This window comes from Lissotriton helveticus, chromosome 5_1 (genome assembly GCF_964261635.1).
Source record: "Lissotriton helveticus chromosome 5_1, aLisHel1.1, whole genome shotgun sequence".
Lineage (NCBI taxonomy): Eukaryota > Metazoa > Chordata > Amphibia > Caudata > Salamandridae > Lissotriton > Lissotriton helveticus.
The window spans coordinates 1,082,678,892-1,082,696,445 of NC_136065.1; positions in this window are offsets into that span (position 1 = coordinate 1,082,678,892).

Here is a 17,554-nt window from a genome sequence, read left to right on the forward strand (position 1 = left end):
CTTAAATTACCTGTTTTGTCTTTCAGAAAAGGTATATGGCGACTGGAATCCTTCTTGCGTAATCTTAGAGCTAAGGGTCGCCCTATGGCTTCACCATATTCATGACAAATCTTGCGTTGGGCTAAATATTTTCTTGCATTCTCACTATCCCATATACCCAATATTTGTGCCCCTTTTTTTACGACCTCTAGCTCTAACATTTTCACATCCCCCTTAATAGCTATCCCCCTTGTTAAGTTCTCTTCCGCCTCTTGTAATTCCCGATATAACCTTTCCATCTTAATTTTTTGTTTGCTTTGTCGGGCTAAACCAAAGCTTAAGACCTCCCCCCTAAAACAAGCCTTGAATGAATATAATACATTTGAATGTACTAAAATACATGGAGCAAATATGACAATTGAAATATTCCTAAAGCACATGTATATTATTGAAAGTAGCCATAAAAGTGTAGATAAATTACACCGTAACTAATTTGGCAGCATATACTATAAGTGATATTTCAACAATGCGAGTAACTATAAAATAGTAATGGAAGTAGCTTACTCTACAAAAATTATACCATATATGCAGTGTATTTAACACTTTAAATCTGTGGACGAAATTTATTAAACATCACACCAGTTCAGGGGACCTACCAGATTCTTATAACATAACGTCATATGTTTATTACACTACAGATGGCCAAATATATATTCACCGAGCTGGAGACAAAGGACAGCCAGAATCACATTATTTAATTAGTGTAGTACACTACAACCAAGTGGCCCACATCAAACGGGATCATTGGAATACAGAAAGTGATAGAAAATTGCTTATATTATCTATGCAACTACAAAAATGAGAAGTTGATCATCGGGCTTGCATGATTTAATCAAACAAGCGCTACCTAATGAATATATGTTGTCTATACTACAATTATTGGGCGTATACTTGTTTGGTTGTTAACTTTCAAGTCTGCACAGACTCCATATTATGGTTAAGTAGAGTGAGGGAATGTCTGCCAATATTTTCCCCATTAGACCATACCATTTTAAGGTCCAGTTTACACAGAGAGAAACTAAGTTATAAATTAGATGGATAAATAAGAGTGAAGGTAAATTTTTTAAACTTCCAACTCAAGGATCCCCTACTTTTAAAAAACTCCCAAGATCCATAAAGGGATGATTCCATCTCCTGGAAGACTCATTGTATCAGGGATTAGTTTCATCCTAGAACCACTTTCAGAATTCTGTGATTATTTGCTTAGTCCAGGTATGGAAGATTCCTGCCTAGCTGCAAGAGAACAAATATGTCTTCATCTTAGAGATACCAAATTTATGGCATTTCAATGAATGTTCTCATCATCCATCGTGTGTAATTACTATACACTAGCATTCTGCAGGGAGCTGCTCTGGATGCAATAGACTATATACCTTAAGAGCTTCATATTGACCCTAAATAGTCCTGTATAACTTGAACGCACAGAGATGGCTTTGACCTAATTTTCTTTTAATATGAAGGACTTTGATGAGCACTACCTTCACCTCCAGTCTAGCAAATTGGCACTACATAATTTTAAACAGACCACAGTCCTGGAAAACACTAGCCCATTTTATAATCATGTGAACCTCTGGCATCATTGCTTCAATAGTGTTTTCATCACCTGGAAAAACAATGAACATGCAGCCCGTGCCTGTCATGGTTGGTGGAATACACAGAATGGATATTTAAACTTTACAATGGACAGGCGCGGAACTAAGATTACATTCCCTGAACTAATTATGGGCACTGAGAATGGCAAATTAGTCGCCAGGGTTCATACAAAAACCACAGAAAAAAGCTCATTACTGATATTTGATAGCTATCATTCTTCAGGCCTTAAAGGACAACCTAACATTTGGCTAATATCTTAGAGTTAGATGGAACCACTCTGACATTAACATTTATGACCAACAATTTGTGGCTTTAAACCACAAGTCAGAAGACATATTGTATCCTAAGCAACTTCTCAGGCAGTCTCGGAAAAGAGCACAGAACAACAACCAAGAAGCTTGTCTGGAGAATTCTGCCAAATCACAAATGAAAGTCTGGCAATTGTCATTGCCTTCACCCCTTCAAGAAGGCAATACTAAAGCATTGGCCGCTACTTAACATCCTCTGAGGAAACTGCACTCAACCTGTTCGCACTCTTAAAATTGGTCTATGTATGATCAACAGGACCCAAGCACACTAATGACCCTGTGTGTGCTCCAGAGTGTCAAGGGGCTCTATTCTTCTGGTAACTGCACCAAGTGTAGCCAAATTAATTCTCAAAAACCATAGATCTAGGTCCAAAATACCAGGGCACAACATTGTAATTGTAAATATAATTGCATTTATATAAAAGAAGTTCACAAATTGCAACAATGGCAATGTAGTATATTTCATAAAAAGCCCATGTCATGTAGTATATGTAGGCATGACCACCTGCATGCCTGAACATAAAAGTAGCATCCAATGTAACAAACTAACAACCACATTGGTGACACATTTCACATCACTGGAGCACACACCAGAGGATTTGAGAATGTCCATTATTGCAGACACACATATTGACACGGATGAAACTATCCATACAAAAACTACAGAAAGAGCAACAATCTCATACCACCTTCATGCTCTCATCGCAGGTCTTAACAACACTACTGAGTATGAGTCAGACCCTTAGTTTCATTTTGAGGATTTCCACTTTTTGCCATGAAGAGTAGCATGACATGACATGAAGACATGAAGAGTAGCATGTATGTAAAATTTGTCTTTGCAATGCTGAAGTAGAGATAACTTTTTATGAACTAGATTCATTATGGAAATTAGTTTTACAGTCAAAGAAAAGCATTAGAAGAAAACCGAACATCCTCGAGATAACAGATAGGCAGCTGAATTAATGCTGTGGTCTGCCTTGAGCACTGGGCTTCCTTTACAAATGAAGAGGTTTTTTTTCTTTTGATAATCGTAAAGTATTGCTGTTTAGAAAACAAATTGAAATTCTCGGTATGTGAATAAGGCGATGTAACCAAGATGTTTCCTCTGTGTTTTTTTTCTTCAAATAGTAAACTTTTTGTGACAAGAAGGACCTGCTTGAATGAAGGGCCCTTGAAAGTTGAGGGGAAGTAGCTGCCACTGCCATGCATCTCGCTATGCATGAAATATTAGAGACACTGGAATGTCAAGTTAAATAGAAAGCAATCGGTAACTGCCGACTAGATTACTTTGCAGAAGTTTCAAGATGTCATCTAACTCTTTAGTATTCTTATGACGTTAGGGTGACAAAATATGTGCTCTTTTCACCGAGTAAAGAAGGAGTTGTACCCATCCATGTAAACAAATATAAGAACAATTCAGGCAACTAAAGCCCTATTCCTGGACTAAGTGGAAAATAACTTTTGGAAAACCTATTCAGACCTTGATCCAAGCTTTTCCAGAAACAGCTGAAACCCCCCCTAGCCAGGAGAGAATTTGCCAAGATTCAGAAGTGTGGAATCTGGCCAGAAATAATGAAGTATGTTTTAGAAGGGTAGTGTTTTATTCTTATCCTTTTGCAGATGGAATTCAAGTTAATCTCTACTCACGCAGAGGCTCTGGGCAGTTTATCATTTGTGCCCTTCACTAAAAAGAGTGGGAAAAGACACAACCAGCAAAATGTTATTTATTTAACTTTATAATCTATATTAATGATATTGCCTCTATACATGGATGCACCACAATTGAATAAAGCGCCCCAGCCAATATTAGCATTCACAAGGGAGAGGGGTGTTCTATGAGAGCCCCAGAACATTTCCATAACCACATCTGCAAGGTATTGAGATTCTTCTGCCATGCCAGAGCCCTAAAGAAAGGAGTTTGGTGTCTGGACACAATAAACTAATCAGGCTGTACTTTTCTATTCATTCCATACCTACTGATAAAGCCCATTGATTAAATGGGAATAGATTTGTAATGTCTAGAGAGTGGGGCGCCTAAATGACAAAAGCGGACCGACCGAGCTACATCCCTTTATAGAATCAGTTCCCCCCTTTGGTGATGTTTCATCTCAGCCTCCATTAAGGTAAGCCGAAGTAAAGCAATTTCTGGATTTCTTTATAATGCAGAATTATGGGGACCTTAGTAATGATTACATAACATAATGTAATATAACATGTGATTCTGACTACGGCTGGTGCATTCAAACATGAATCAAGGCGCAATGATGATGCTACACACACAAAACTTCTTGAGGATGTTGGAGTCACAACGGTACAGTTCCAGTTCGGACTGAGTCTTCTTCAGGGCAAGAAATTAAAAGCTATGGAATGCAGTCAAACCATGCAGTTAAGGTGACCATTGCAACCCTACCAGTCCCTCACTTGAGTTGGAGAACTCTAGTCGTATTATACTACAGGCTTCATGGCAAACTGTGGGGATGTCTCCTTCATAGTCACACTTTCGTCGGAAGGACGGTGAGTCCGTCTCACCAAGCGGAGCCCCTTTTCTGCCGTGTGTTGGGACGTGATTCTACCCAATCCACTCTTGCAGTCTAGTGGAGATGTAACATGGCCTCTATTATTAAACAGAAATCCATTAAACTGGCCATGTTGTTGGAAAAGAAGGTACTTACAAAAGCTGTGTAGTTTCAAACACGTAGCAAAATGACCAGCGCTTACCAAACAGCTTAAAATTCAAGCTGATAAAGATTTCCAATGGTCTAGAGCCGGGCTGTGGCAAGGAAAAGGTGCATAAATCAGGTGTAGATGTCTAGCCTTTGGACACCCGTCAGTAAGTCGGGGGTAAATGCACACTTCCTACCTCTTACCATGAAGGAAAGTGCTCCAGTGTATACCACTGCATCCATCCATTAAGGTAAAGGAACAACAATGGAGGTTTTCTAAGGAAGTGCAACGTAATGATACAAGGTGCAACGCACTGACTCAGACGCGCACTGGAGAGAGTGGAGTGATGCAGGTGAGTGATTTGGGATGCTAGCATCTTCAAGCAGGTGTACATGATTTCCAATGTCAACAGGACTAATTTCTATCAACTAGCAACCTTACAAACGCTCTGTGCGTTACTTATAGGTATTTTATATTTGATGAGTTATAGATTCTGTGTCAAAACGCCGCCATGGGCTGCCAACATGATGAATATAGGCAAGACAGCAGTTAAAGGAGAACGTACAGAGCATCACAAGCTCAGCTATAGCTAATTGCAAGACCAAAAAAAATTGTATCAGAAATGCATAGCACGTAGCAAAAGAACTACATTTTAATGCCTCGTCAGGGGTAGTGAGTACTATATAAATGCAATTTCAATTACTATTTGGAAGGTGCATATTAAATTAGATATAACATATCAAAAGAGGATCTATAATGTCAATTTACATTGCTTAAGCTGGCCCTGAGGACCTGCTATTGGGTTCACACATGCTGCGTTTTATCAACTCATGGGTAACATCCAGGCATAATGGGGAGGGGGGTGCTGCCCATTTACATGTGCAATGCAGACACACTCTTATGTGCAATCTCCAAGCACAAAGCAGGTAGCATTCTCTGCCTTGACCAGTAACTAGATTGTGTTTCTGTGACACATATTGGGATCCTACCACTGATATCACACTCTTTTCTTCTTTGGATTATTTCCAGTTGAAGCTTTATTCAACATTAATCTTTAAAGGCATCAACATGTTGCAATGTCAATTACTATATTTAAGACAGTCATTATCATCATCATAAATCTTTACTCTGTCATACAATGACCATAAAAGAACACAATAAAAACGTACATAATGCACAATAAATGTTATACACTGTACAGTGCACTTTGAAAAAAAACAAGAAAAGAATCGTAAAACAGACATGAATAAAAGGAGTTAATAATTATAATACATTAACTGCCCCTGTGCGTATAGCGCAGTGTATGAAAATTGCAGTAAATTAACCTAACCTCGCTACTAATAATAACTGAAACTCTGCATAATGTTCAGATACTTTTAAAAACATAAAGAAGAATCGTAAGACAGGCATATTAATAAAAAAAGAAAAAATAATTCATAATACATTTGTTGTCTTTGTACGCATAGTACACTATATAAAAAATACAGTTTAAAAACATATCCTCGTTGTTAACAAGAACTGTAACTGTCTAAGGTTTTTCTGTTTTAAAAAACGTAAAATAAACAGCTTTCTTAATGAAGAATACAACTTACAAAAGAGCATAGAGTGCAAAGTACTTTGTGCAGAATGTCCATCGCAAGGCAATCAGGTAAGTTGTCAACGTAAATATCCTGTGTGAGGTAAGCCACAAGAAAATGTACTGTGCCTAACCTTAGTCTGGCTAACAGGAATCTAGGGTGTGTTTTGCTGACACAGGTTACATAGGGTTCAATGTCAGGACTAATACAAATTTGAGCATAGGTCAAAACAGTGGTCTTGCCAGCATTATTACTCATTCTCTCATCAATACATTTAGATAATTACATTTCTGTCAATGATTTGGAAAATCTGACCAAGTAATTGCCCGGTTTCTCATATAGATTGGTCAATTCCAAGCTGGTACAGATCTTATGTATGTACGAAGTCCAAGGTATTTTTATGCCTTGTTCCAACAGTTCGGGCTGGACTGTTCCCATTGGACGCAGGGTCAAGACTGATTTGCATATGGCTGGGTCCAAACTGGAATAGCATGGTGAGCAAAAAATCGATGGATTTATGCCCAGATCTCTGTACTAGGGTGAATGTATGACATTGTTCTGCATTCTGTCCATCAATTGTTCTTTTTGCATTGATCCCACTTTAGACAATCAGCTATTACTGCCCGATTAAATGAGGTTTCACCCTGGGACCATATCTTAAACCATAGCAGGAGCTGTGGTAGCTTCACCAGATCATGTATGTGCCCTAGTAGTCCAACTTCAGTGTGGCAAATATAGGTCCTATAGGAGGTGATTGGGCAGCACTTTGCATTATAGATGGTCATTAATTCTTGAATAGGACTGCTGCTCAACCTAGTCACAAAGCTAAGGACCACCTCTGTGCATGTTGTCAAAGTAGCTGCAATTGTGGCTTCAAAGGGTCCCAGGTGAGTCTGTCATCAAACAGTAACCCCAGATAAAGATACCAAGGAACTTTTCTCATTTTTGTGCTATTCATGGTAAAAGCTTTAGCTTTCTTGTTCCAAGATTCAAAGATCATTATACACATTTTTGTCTGATTAAAGCTCAAATCCAAACAGGTTGTAAAAGCACACAACTGATAGAGCAAGCACTATAAATCAATCTAGATTCTAGCCATTAAAACCGTATCATCAGCATTAATTAGTGCGGACACACTGTGATTGCCTACCCTCAAACAGTCAACATTAAGATCTAGCAAATATTTCTCCAGACCGTTGATATATATTGAAAAGAAAAAAGGGTCCAGAACGCAGCCCGTCGCACATCTCTATCAAGCTTAAAGGCTTCAGTTGTCTCCTCAGCTAAACCAAATCTCATTCTAGCGGTCACTTAAGACAGTCATATATCAAAGAATGCCACAGCAATATATTTAATAATAAGTATATAAAATTACACTTTTATTAATATATTAAATACATACATAAAAAGTAGCGTGCTAAATTTGCACAAAGCATGTTCGTTAGATGAAACAGGGAGGGATCCAGTCTTCTAATCATATATGTGAATGCAGATTACATTAAACAGACAGTGGTAATAAATAAGATCACAAACTGTGGCCTGAGTCGGAATATTTATTTTTATTATTTATTCTGTCCATCACAGTGGCGAAGGACATTGCATCCTAACGGACAGAGGACCTCCATATTTAGAGATCACGTTGGCCCTGCGGTGACCGCTGTTCGTCCATAGGTGCCTGTGCCACAGCAACTCCTGTGATGGTACTGAAAGTTCGGCGAACGGCTTTATTTCAGTCAGCCACTCGCCAAAGGTTTTTGATTTTTAAAAACAAACTTCCGAAGCAGGAGTTTGTTTTTGAAAAAACAATTTACTAATGACTCTGGGACCCTAGAAGTTGTCCTCCAGTGTGTGGAGGTCATTAGTATTTGTTTCTGTTCAGGACCACCAGATTTCCCATGGCGGTCCAAAATAGAAAAATAACGGACAGACTGCTCTAAACAGGGTGGTTGGTCTATTGGGTGATCTAACACCGACAGCCCCTACTCGGCCAGGTCTGACTCATAACAGAGCGGAGGTTTGAGGCTGTGACGTCCCAGGTACTCCGCCACATTAGTACCCTATTGACCAAACTCTAGATTGGGCCCTATATCTCAAAAATATGATAAATAAAAAAAAGTCAATAATTATAAATGTGCAGGTATGTCAGGACATCATCATAGCTAGATATGTACCCTATGCCCTTGGGTACCCATTAGCGGAGACTGATTACTCTTATTCCGTCAACATTTTAATCCCATTTGTAAGTGTTATGATTCCAGCGATATGACTACTTAGGCATGCAATAGGACTTTAATCTTAAACAGTAGTGTTCACCAACTGCTGGTGCGAACAAGTGTATCCTTTGTTTAACTTTGGTCCCACAGTTGTCTGTCATGGAAAAATTACAAACCCAATCATACATTTACAATATAGGTGTCTCACTTGTTGTCTCTTGTATGTGAAGTTTATGTCAAGACCAGTAACTCCCTTATTAGAACATCGAAGGCCAGTTTAAGCTACAGCTGTTAGCTGTGGCTGTTGTTCTCCTTCTTTACAAATCACCAGATCCTGGAAATTTGACTTGGAATAGTTTCCTCTTTTCTTACTGGAACAGCCTTCTTTACAAGTGCCAATCCCAATTTCCTGGAATTTGATTTTTTGAAATGCAGCTTCGACTCAAAAATACTTTGTTCTCTCTTCAAAACAAGAACTAAGGATGAAACTAGGATAAGGATCAGATATTAGTGCTCCCAGTAACTTTGCATGAAACAATACAGATTTAGATGTTTAAAACTAACTAGTCCGTCTGGAACAGTTTCAGGGTTTCCTGGAGACAAGTATGTTTACTTATAGCAGAGTCACAGTGATTTTATATCATGAATGTGTACAGAGCACAATATGCTGGATGCAGCACTTCCACTGTGGATGCGGCTGAAAGCAGCCACCAAACCGTGGTTTACATAAGGTCAATATTTAACTTTATTCATGCTTACCAGATACAGGCTGGGAGCAAATTCACGCCTATAAAGGTGCATAAACAGACTTCCAGGTTTATATTTCTGCCTCCGAATCGTGGTCATGTTGTCAGACAGTAGGATACAGATGGGCCAAAGTTTTTACTTTCAGAGTGATTGCTAGTAGCAAGAGGATCTATTCTATTCTATTCTATTCTATGTTTGGTGAAGCGCAACAGCTACCCCAGCAATGGGGCGTCCCGGCGCTGAGAGACAGGCACACACCTTACTGGACGGGGGAGGGGGGGAATGGAGAGATACCCTAGGGGGCAGGGAAAAGGAGAGTTTTGATTGCCTTACGAAAGACCGAGAGAGTATCTATGGAGCGTATACTGAGAGGAAGATCGTTCCAAAGTTTGGGACCGAGAACGCCAAAAGATCGGCCTCCCGTACGACAGCGCTTTGTTCTGGGTACTTTCAGGAGAAGTTGGTTGGAGGAGCGTAGTTCACGGCCAGGGACATAAGGGCAAGCCAGGTATCGCAGCAGAGGGGGATTTCCCTGTTTGGCAATTTTAAAGATCGTAATGAGAGCTTTAAATTTGATTCTGTGTTCTACGGGTAGCCAGTGGAGTTTGCGGATGGTGGCTCTGGCTGAACATCTACGTGGGAGACCGACCAACATTCTAGCTGCCGCATTCTGGACTCGTTGGAACCTAGCCGTTTCTGCTTTGTGTGCTCCCAGGAGGAGGACGTTCGCATAGTCTAGGCGTGACAGAATGGTTGCCTGGACAATTATCTGTCGAACCTTAGGATCAAAGAACCCGAGTATAGGCCTGAGGTTTCTTAGAAGACCTTTACAGGTGGCTGCCACCTTTTTAGTGTGTGACTGGAAGCTGAGGTTGGCATCCATCCAAACTCCCAAGTTTTTTACACAGTTTTTGGGGAGTGGGGTGGTGCCAAGGGATGACGGCCACCAGTGCTCGTTCCATAGGCTGATGTTTCTGCCAAGGAGGAGCACCTCGGTTTTTCCGGCGTTGAGTTGAAGGTGGTTATCCGTCATCCATTGTGCCACTGCTGCCATGCCCTCTCTGAACTTGGATGCCGCGGAGGACGGGCTTTCCGTGAGAGAGACAACCAGCTGGGTGTCGTCGGCGTACGACACCAGCGTGAGCCCCCACTCTTTGGCCACCTCCGCGAGTGGCTGGACATACAGGTTGAAGAGGGAGGGGCTCAACGCTGAGCCCTGGGGAACTCCTTGTGCTATAGGATGGGATTTTGAGAGAAAAGGGGGGGCTGATACCTTAAAGGATCTGTCCTTAAGAAAGGAGTGGAACCAGGTGAGCGCGAGGCCAGACACACCGGCCATCTCCAGACGATTCAGAAGGATGTCATGAGATACCGTGTCAAAGGCTGCGCTGAGATCTAAAAGGACCAGCGCAGCACTTTGACCGGAGTCTAGAATCTTCCGGAGATGTTCGGTCGTGGCCAATAGGGCAGATTCGGTACTGTGACCTGCTCTAAAGCCATTTTGGGATGGGTCCAGGATTCCATTTAGGTGCACATGTTTAGAGAGAATGCCATTGACATGGGCTTCTGTTATTTTAGATATCCAGGGGAGGAGGGATATTGGTCAGAAATTTTCCGGCTTTGAAGGGTCCAGGGTGGGTTTTTTGATTATAGGTGATACCCAGGCTTGCTTCAAAGCTATGGGTACGGAAGCGGAAGTGAAGGAAAGGTTGAGAATATCCAACATGGGGGGTAGGAAAAAGTCAATCGAGTCCAGAAAGTGAGAAGGGCTCATGGGATCCGTCGGGGAGCCAGATTTCACTTTCTTGCAAAGTTGAATCAGCTCAGTAGCCGTGATGGCAGGGATTTGGGTAAGAGGGGTGCTGGTAGAGGCTGGTTTCTTGCGTTCCTCAGAATGAGGAGAATTCTGCAAAAAAGTTGCATGGATTTTTTGGACTTTCTCCACAAAGAATGTGGCCAACTGCTCGCATTGTTCGTTGGATGAGATTTTGGGAGAGGGTGACCTAGGGTTTTGTAGCTCTTTGACAAGTTTAAAGATCACTTTAGATGGGTTCGGGTTGGAACTGATTTTATCAGCATAAAAAGCTGCGCTAATGGCTTTGTGATAAGTTTTGAGCTTGGATAAGTAGTTAGTCTTATCCTGGCCGTCAAAGTTTTTCCTCCATTGGCGCTCGGCTCTCTTACAGTCCTTACGCATGGTTTTAAGGGTTACATCATACCAGGGATTAGAGGGTGTGAGTCGTCCTTTAGTAAGTTTAGCTGGGATGAGAGTGTCAAGCCCATCTGTGATCCAGGTAGTGAAAGAGGTATAGGTCGTGTCTATATCCTGATTGGCTTCACAGTGGAATCCTCCTAATGTTTCATGAAGAGTGGGGATGGAGAGTTTGTGCCAAGGTCTTTTTAAGCGACGGTTGGATTCAGAAGTATACTGTCGTCCTGGGGCTGGGACCGTTAGTTTGATGAGGTAGTGGTCCGTCCATCCCATCGGGATGGGGATCTCTGTGACAGCCTCTTGGATATTGGTGAAAACCGGGTCTAGGGTATGGCCGGCTATGTGAGTAGGAATGTGGATAAGGGAGTTAAGCTGCAGAGCCGAAAGGTCTGTAAGGAGATTAGCAATTGTGTGGTCATTAGTTAGATCAAAATGCAGATTAAGGTCGCCCAGAATCGTGAAGTTGGCAGATTTGGTAATGAGTGCCATAGACGTCTCGAGAAGGGCGTCAATGAACCTGGACGCGGGGCCTGGTGGGCGGTAAATGTATAGACACAACATCGTAAACTGAGGGCTAATGTTAATTTTAAATTGGGCACATTCACAGTCAGGGAGAGTTTCTTTAGTAAAAGAGCAGGTGAAATGCTTTTTATAAATTACTGCTATGCCACCGCCTCGAGTTTCGCGGTTTATGGTGGCCAAGTGAAACTCATCTGGGAGCGTCAGGTTGGGAATGGTAGATACGCCTTCTCGTAGCCATGTTTCGCAGAGGAAGAGGATGTCAGGGTTTTCATCCAATAAGAGCGAGTTTACCTCTAGATGGTGTTTAGAGAGGGATCTGACATTGAGCTGGAGTATCGTCAGAGGCGGGGTTGTAGTTTTGCCACAGTATTCCCAGATGCGAGAAGGAGTATTGGTGGAAAAATGGCAGCGGTTGCAATAGAGTTTTGAATGGCCCAGGGTGCCAGTAGCATCGGGACATTTTTGGCTAAGATTCATGGCAAGGAGTTCTTCACGGTCGTACCGTATGAGCGTATGGGGCCTGGTTGGACCAGGGGGACTGACGAATGGCGATGTCGTGGCGATGACGGGCGCAGACGGGCTTGCCTTAGGCGCGCCTTCGGCGCGCAAACGGCGCTCCCGCTGCGCTCGTCCGCTGCGCTTCCGGTGACAGCACATGATGTAGGGGGTAGGGAGGGGGCTTGGCCTCCGTCCTCGCCGAGAATGGCGTTTTTGCTCTGCTTTGTTTACCTACGAGACAGCGCTAGGTCCGCTGCTCGCTAAACTTAAATGCAGGTGAGTGCCCTGGCGCTATGCTAGCGCGTGGTGAAATTTTTAAAAAGTACAGATTATTCAGTGACACAAGTGAAAATAAAGACAGATTTTAAAAAAAGCTCCCGGCTTCCGCCTCAGGAGTGCGCAAATGTCAAGCTTAGGCGCTCGTAGTTCAGCGCTTAAGTACGCGACAGGGGGGGCGTGGCCTTCCGGGGGGCGTGGCCTCCGTCCTCGCCGAGAATGGCGTTTTTGCTCTGCTTTGTTTACCTACGAGACAGCGCTAGGTCCGCTGCTCGCTAAACTTAAATGCAGGTGAGTGCCCTGGCGCTATGCTAGCGCGTGGTGAAGTTATTTTTAAAAAGTACAGATTATTCAGTGACACAAGTGAAAATAAAAACAGATTTTAAAAAAAGCTCCCGGTTTCCGCCTCAGGAGTGCGCAAATGTCAAGCTTAGGCGCTCGTAGTTCAGCGCTTAAGTACGCGACAGGGGGGGGCGTGGCCTTCCGGGGGGCGTGGCCTCCGTCCTCGCCGAGAATGGCGTTTTTGCTCTGCTTTGTTTACCTACGAGACAGCGCTAGGTCCGCTGCTCGCTAAACTTAAATGCAGGTGAGTGCCCTGGCGCTATGCTAGCGCGTGGTGAAGTTATTTTTAAAAAGTACAGATTATTCAGTGACACAAGTGAAAATAAAGACAGATTTTAAAAAAAGCTCCCGGCTTCCGCCTCAGGAGTGCGCAAATGTCAATCTGATCTTTATAGACCACAGAGTCTACTATAATGGAATCCAATATCGAGCATACCAAATTCACCACATGATGTGGACAATTGAGATTCCTGGTCACGTCAGGTACTTATATTTTACTCAAACCTATTGGCTCCTACCTTTGGAAAGTTATAACCCATTTTCTCCACAAGAACTTTTGCATACCCATTCTCAGTCTAGCTCTGTTTGATTTTAGCGAAGACAATTCTCTGGGACAGGGGAAGCTTCTTTTTGTATTGTAATGTATAACATTGATATGTGTAGCAATCTCTTATATCTTGTGAAGCCCAAATCTCTTTCCTGGTGGATGAACAAGTATCTACTCCATTTGTGTCATTTAAATAGAACGTCAAACCTCTGGTGAGGTCATGTAGCAATTTCGATTTGCACTGTGATCTTGAAAGCCCTTCAAAGTGCATATTTAAAAGGGTGTTGGGTGAATTTAGGTCTATAAAGTGCTTGCTTGGTGAAGTGTGTGAGGTGAGAGCTGTGGTATATGCATGACATTTCAGGCATTACTTTACTATGCAGTATTATCATAACAGAGTAGCAGAAAAGAGTGTGAGAAGTAGAATCACAGTTTGCATGTATGACAAGTTTTTGTTGTGTTTAGTGAAGTTGTAATAATGTTTCAGGAAACAGACGTGCCTTTAGGACCATTCTAAACTCAAGGTGGTTGCAGATAATCCTTACTTCCTTTAAGAGTGTAATCCAAAGTTTTTTTTTAAATAAGTGGGGATGAACAGAAGAGGATGCATTCTGGATCTGAGAGCCTTTTGAGAATGGTACCTGTGTTTTGACAGAACAAAGATGGGTCCAGTTCTGAGTTTTGAAGAAAGGCCACGGGGTGAGGCACAGGTCTTTGAACCAGATACATCTAACCAGGTGAAGCTAGTTCAAGACCTTGAAAGCAGGAGAGATGTGGTTGCACCCCCTCAAATTTTAGAACTTGCCTTGTTTCCGAATTCTGGACCTGTTCAAGTTGGTTGATTTTGTGTATCGTGAATCCGATGTAAAGCCCGTTGCCACAGTTGTTGCGTGGCTACACTAGCTCTAGAGGCCAAGTCCAAGAAGACCTTGCGTAACATTCCCATGGTGAAGAATGCATTTTGGTCACTTGGGTAGCCTGTGGTTGGAGCCCTAAAATTCCTCATTGTGTAACAGTATTTGGGGCCAGTCGAACTTAGGCCATATTGTTGCAGGTTTTTATTTCTGTCCACCACTTTAGATGATAATTTCTGTTTTTGGGGAGTTCAGCTTAAGGTAACTCTGCGACATTCCAGTGTCTATTGTCCTCACGCATTGGCTGAGTAGTGACTTGCCTCCCTCTAATGTTTTTTCCAGCTTAATATGATCTGGGTTTCGTCAGCATAGTTGTAGCATTGCTGGTATCTATAACTTGGGGGAGTGAGCAAAGTTATATATTAAAAGAAGAGGCAATTGTTAAGCCTTCGTGAACACCTAACAATTAATGGAGAAGCACCAAAATATAATCTCAAGCAATAACTCGGGGCTGGAAAAATCCACTTGCCCACTCACATTGTGCATTGCAAAGCTATTTTTAGGGACTACTCACCCTTTCTGGCAAGTTCCAAATCCTCTAACTCCAGGGAAGACAAACTGACTTTTGACCTCTGTCTCTGAAACCAGGGAAAATGTGACAAGATAACAAGATTTAAAGGCATTTTAATTGCTCACAATGTGAAAGAGCAATAAAAAAGCCATTCAGTCTTGTTATCTTATCACATTTACTGGCTTTTCAGAGACAGAGGTCAAAAGTGAGCTTATCTTATTACATTTATTTTTCTTTCTGTGACTTAAGTTAAAGGATTTTGTAAAGTAAACTGTGTGACACTTGAACTGTGCAAAGCATGTTAAATGAAAGGCTGTAAGATGGCTTTTTTCTAACACATCACTGAAATAGCTAAGTGAACTGTTCAAACATTTAAAATATATTTCACTAGTTATGAATAACCATTTTTTTAATTCTGTGGTGAAAAAGATATTTTTATAGAATCAAAACAAATTAGAACACTTTACTTGGTGATGTGCAAATTTGAAATATTTTTGCTGAAACCCAATTCCCCAAAAATTGTTATGCACTATTATCAGTAAAACTACATGTTAGTAGGAACTTTTTGTGGCCATTTCAATGGAAAATATGCTATCTGTAAATGGCAATGCACTACCACATCATGCTTTGGTAATATATTTATGAAAAGTACGTTTTTAAACATGAAGTGGGAATTATTACTGCTTCCCTCCAGATGACAATGCTATTAGTGAACTAAGAGGCAAGTCAGGAATCATCAGTACCCTATATATGAGCTCAATTCTTGTTATACATGGAGGAAACCTTTAGTCTAGTAAATAAAAATGTTTTTTTGTACAGCAGAAATAGTGAACTTGCGTATTTGAAGGTGCTCTCTTATTTGATAATAAAGAAAAAGGTGGCTTCATAAGACGAAATATTTACATAGGATCACACAATTTGAGACCAGTTCAAAGGTCAAGCACATTACAGTTAGGTTGAGTAGATTATTAAAGTTACTAAACCCGCAGGTTGATTTATCGAGCCCTGCAGATTTATACCAATGTTATGTGCTAATTTGTTTACAATTACTATTTTATGAATTGCATTGCAACAAAATCCTTCCATATTCAGTTTTTTAAAATGGCTGGACAGTGTATTTATGTAAGAGACTGATTATTTATGCAAGAGAATGGTGGAAAGACGGGTAAAGGCAAGGTTAATTTTAAAGTTAATGATGTGATGGTCTCTCTAGGTTGCATGGACATTTCCAATCACTGCGAACAATCATTTAGGGGCTATAATTGTATTAAGGGTAGTCCCTGCCAAACAAGTTGGATCTGTAATTAGTTGGAGGTGACATGAAGGCCCTGATCTTAAGTAGGTCGGTATATTGGACCCGTGCATAAGATGCATTACATGCCTCAAACTTCATTAAATTTCAGCAAGTCCAACCTGACGAAATGTAACGGGGGAAAAAGCATGCAATATATAGTTTATCATGCAGATTTTAGTGAGTTAAGCACCAAAATTTGCATGTTATTCTCGACCAACTTGTAATAGGTGTTATTTATTGCGCCCAATAAATAACGTGTCTGGTGGTATCGTTATTTATCAGGCGTGATCAATAACACTTCAACTCGTAATGAGGGCCCTAGACTTTGCTCAACAAAAATGTTCAGAAGGGCGTCTTGAAAGGTCTTGTGAGAGACTGTTCTGTAGATGAGTAGGAGTTAGGTGGAGAAAGATCAATCAGGTAAACAACGACCCAATAAGCGTCTGGACATACGTGAGTAAGAGGGTCCCAAGAGTCTGTAGACATGTGCCCACTTATCAGGCTAATAGGAGTCATGCTACACCTCCATCACAGTGTGAAGGGATTGGGCTTGCGTGGGTACAAAGGATCAGTTAGTGTAACATCTGTTTCGAAGGAAAGGCAATAAACAAGAGGAAAACCACACAACAACACAGTATGGGTCACTTAAATTAGCAGATGTGTGTTTGTGCACTTTTACCGTGGGCTGCATCTTACTATTCACATTAGTGCTTCAGGTCTTTCACCTTAACACTTTTTGAAACTGGTGAAAATTCAAGCTGACCAAATATAAATTGTTTCCACAGGGTCTAACCACATGGCTTTTTGGACACTGATCATATTGCTGCTAACTGTTCCGTTTTTGCCGGGACAGCCCCAGCAAGTTGGAGACTGTCCCGGGTAATTCACTATCCCAGGAGAGTCCCGGCATACCCGTTTTGGCGCATAATTGGCGAATCACTTAGCTTTGCGCGATCTGCAGATTGCTCACTTTAATACGTTAAATAAAACGTGATATCAGTCCTGTGGGTATCCAAAACCTCTGGTGGTGTATTTTTGTCAGGAATCCAGCAGATGGCACCCATGTATTTGCTTTGAAATGTTAGCAACATCTTGCTGTATTTTCCTAATCCTGTTCTCACAAGAGCCAAAGGTGAATGTTAAATGATGCTAATTATGTGGATTGAGCAGAGTGGGTGGAGCTTTGAGGTTGTGGGTGTGGTAAATTTTAAGTAAGAAATTGATAGCTGTGCTGCAAAGTGTGCCTGGATTTTTTTTCCAAATGTTGGCAACTACGTAGACGTGCTATGAAAGCGCA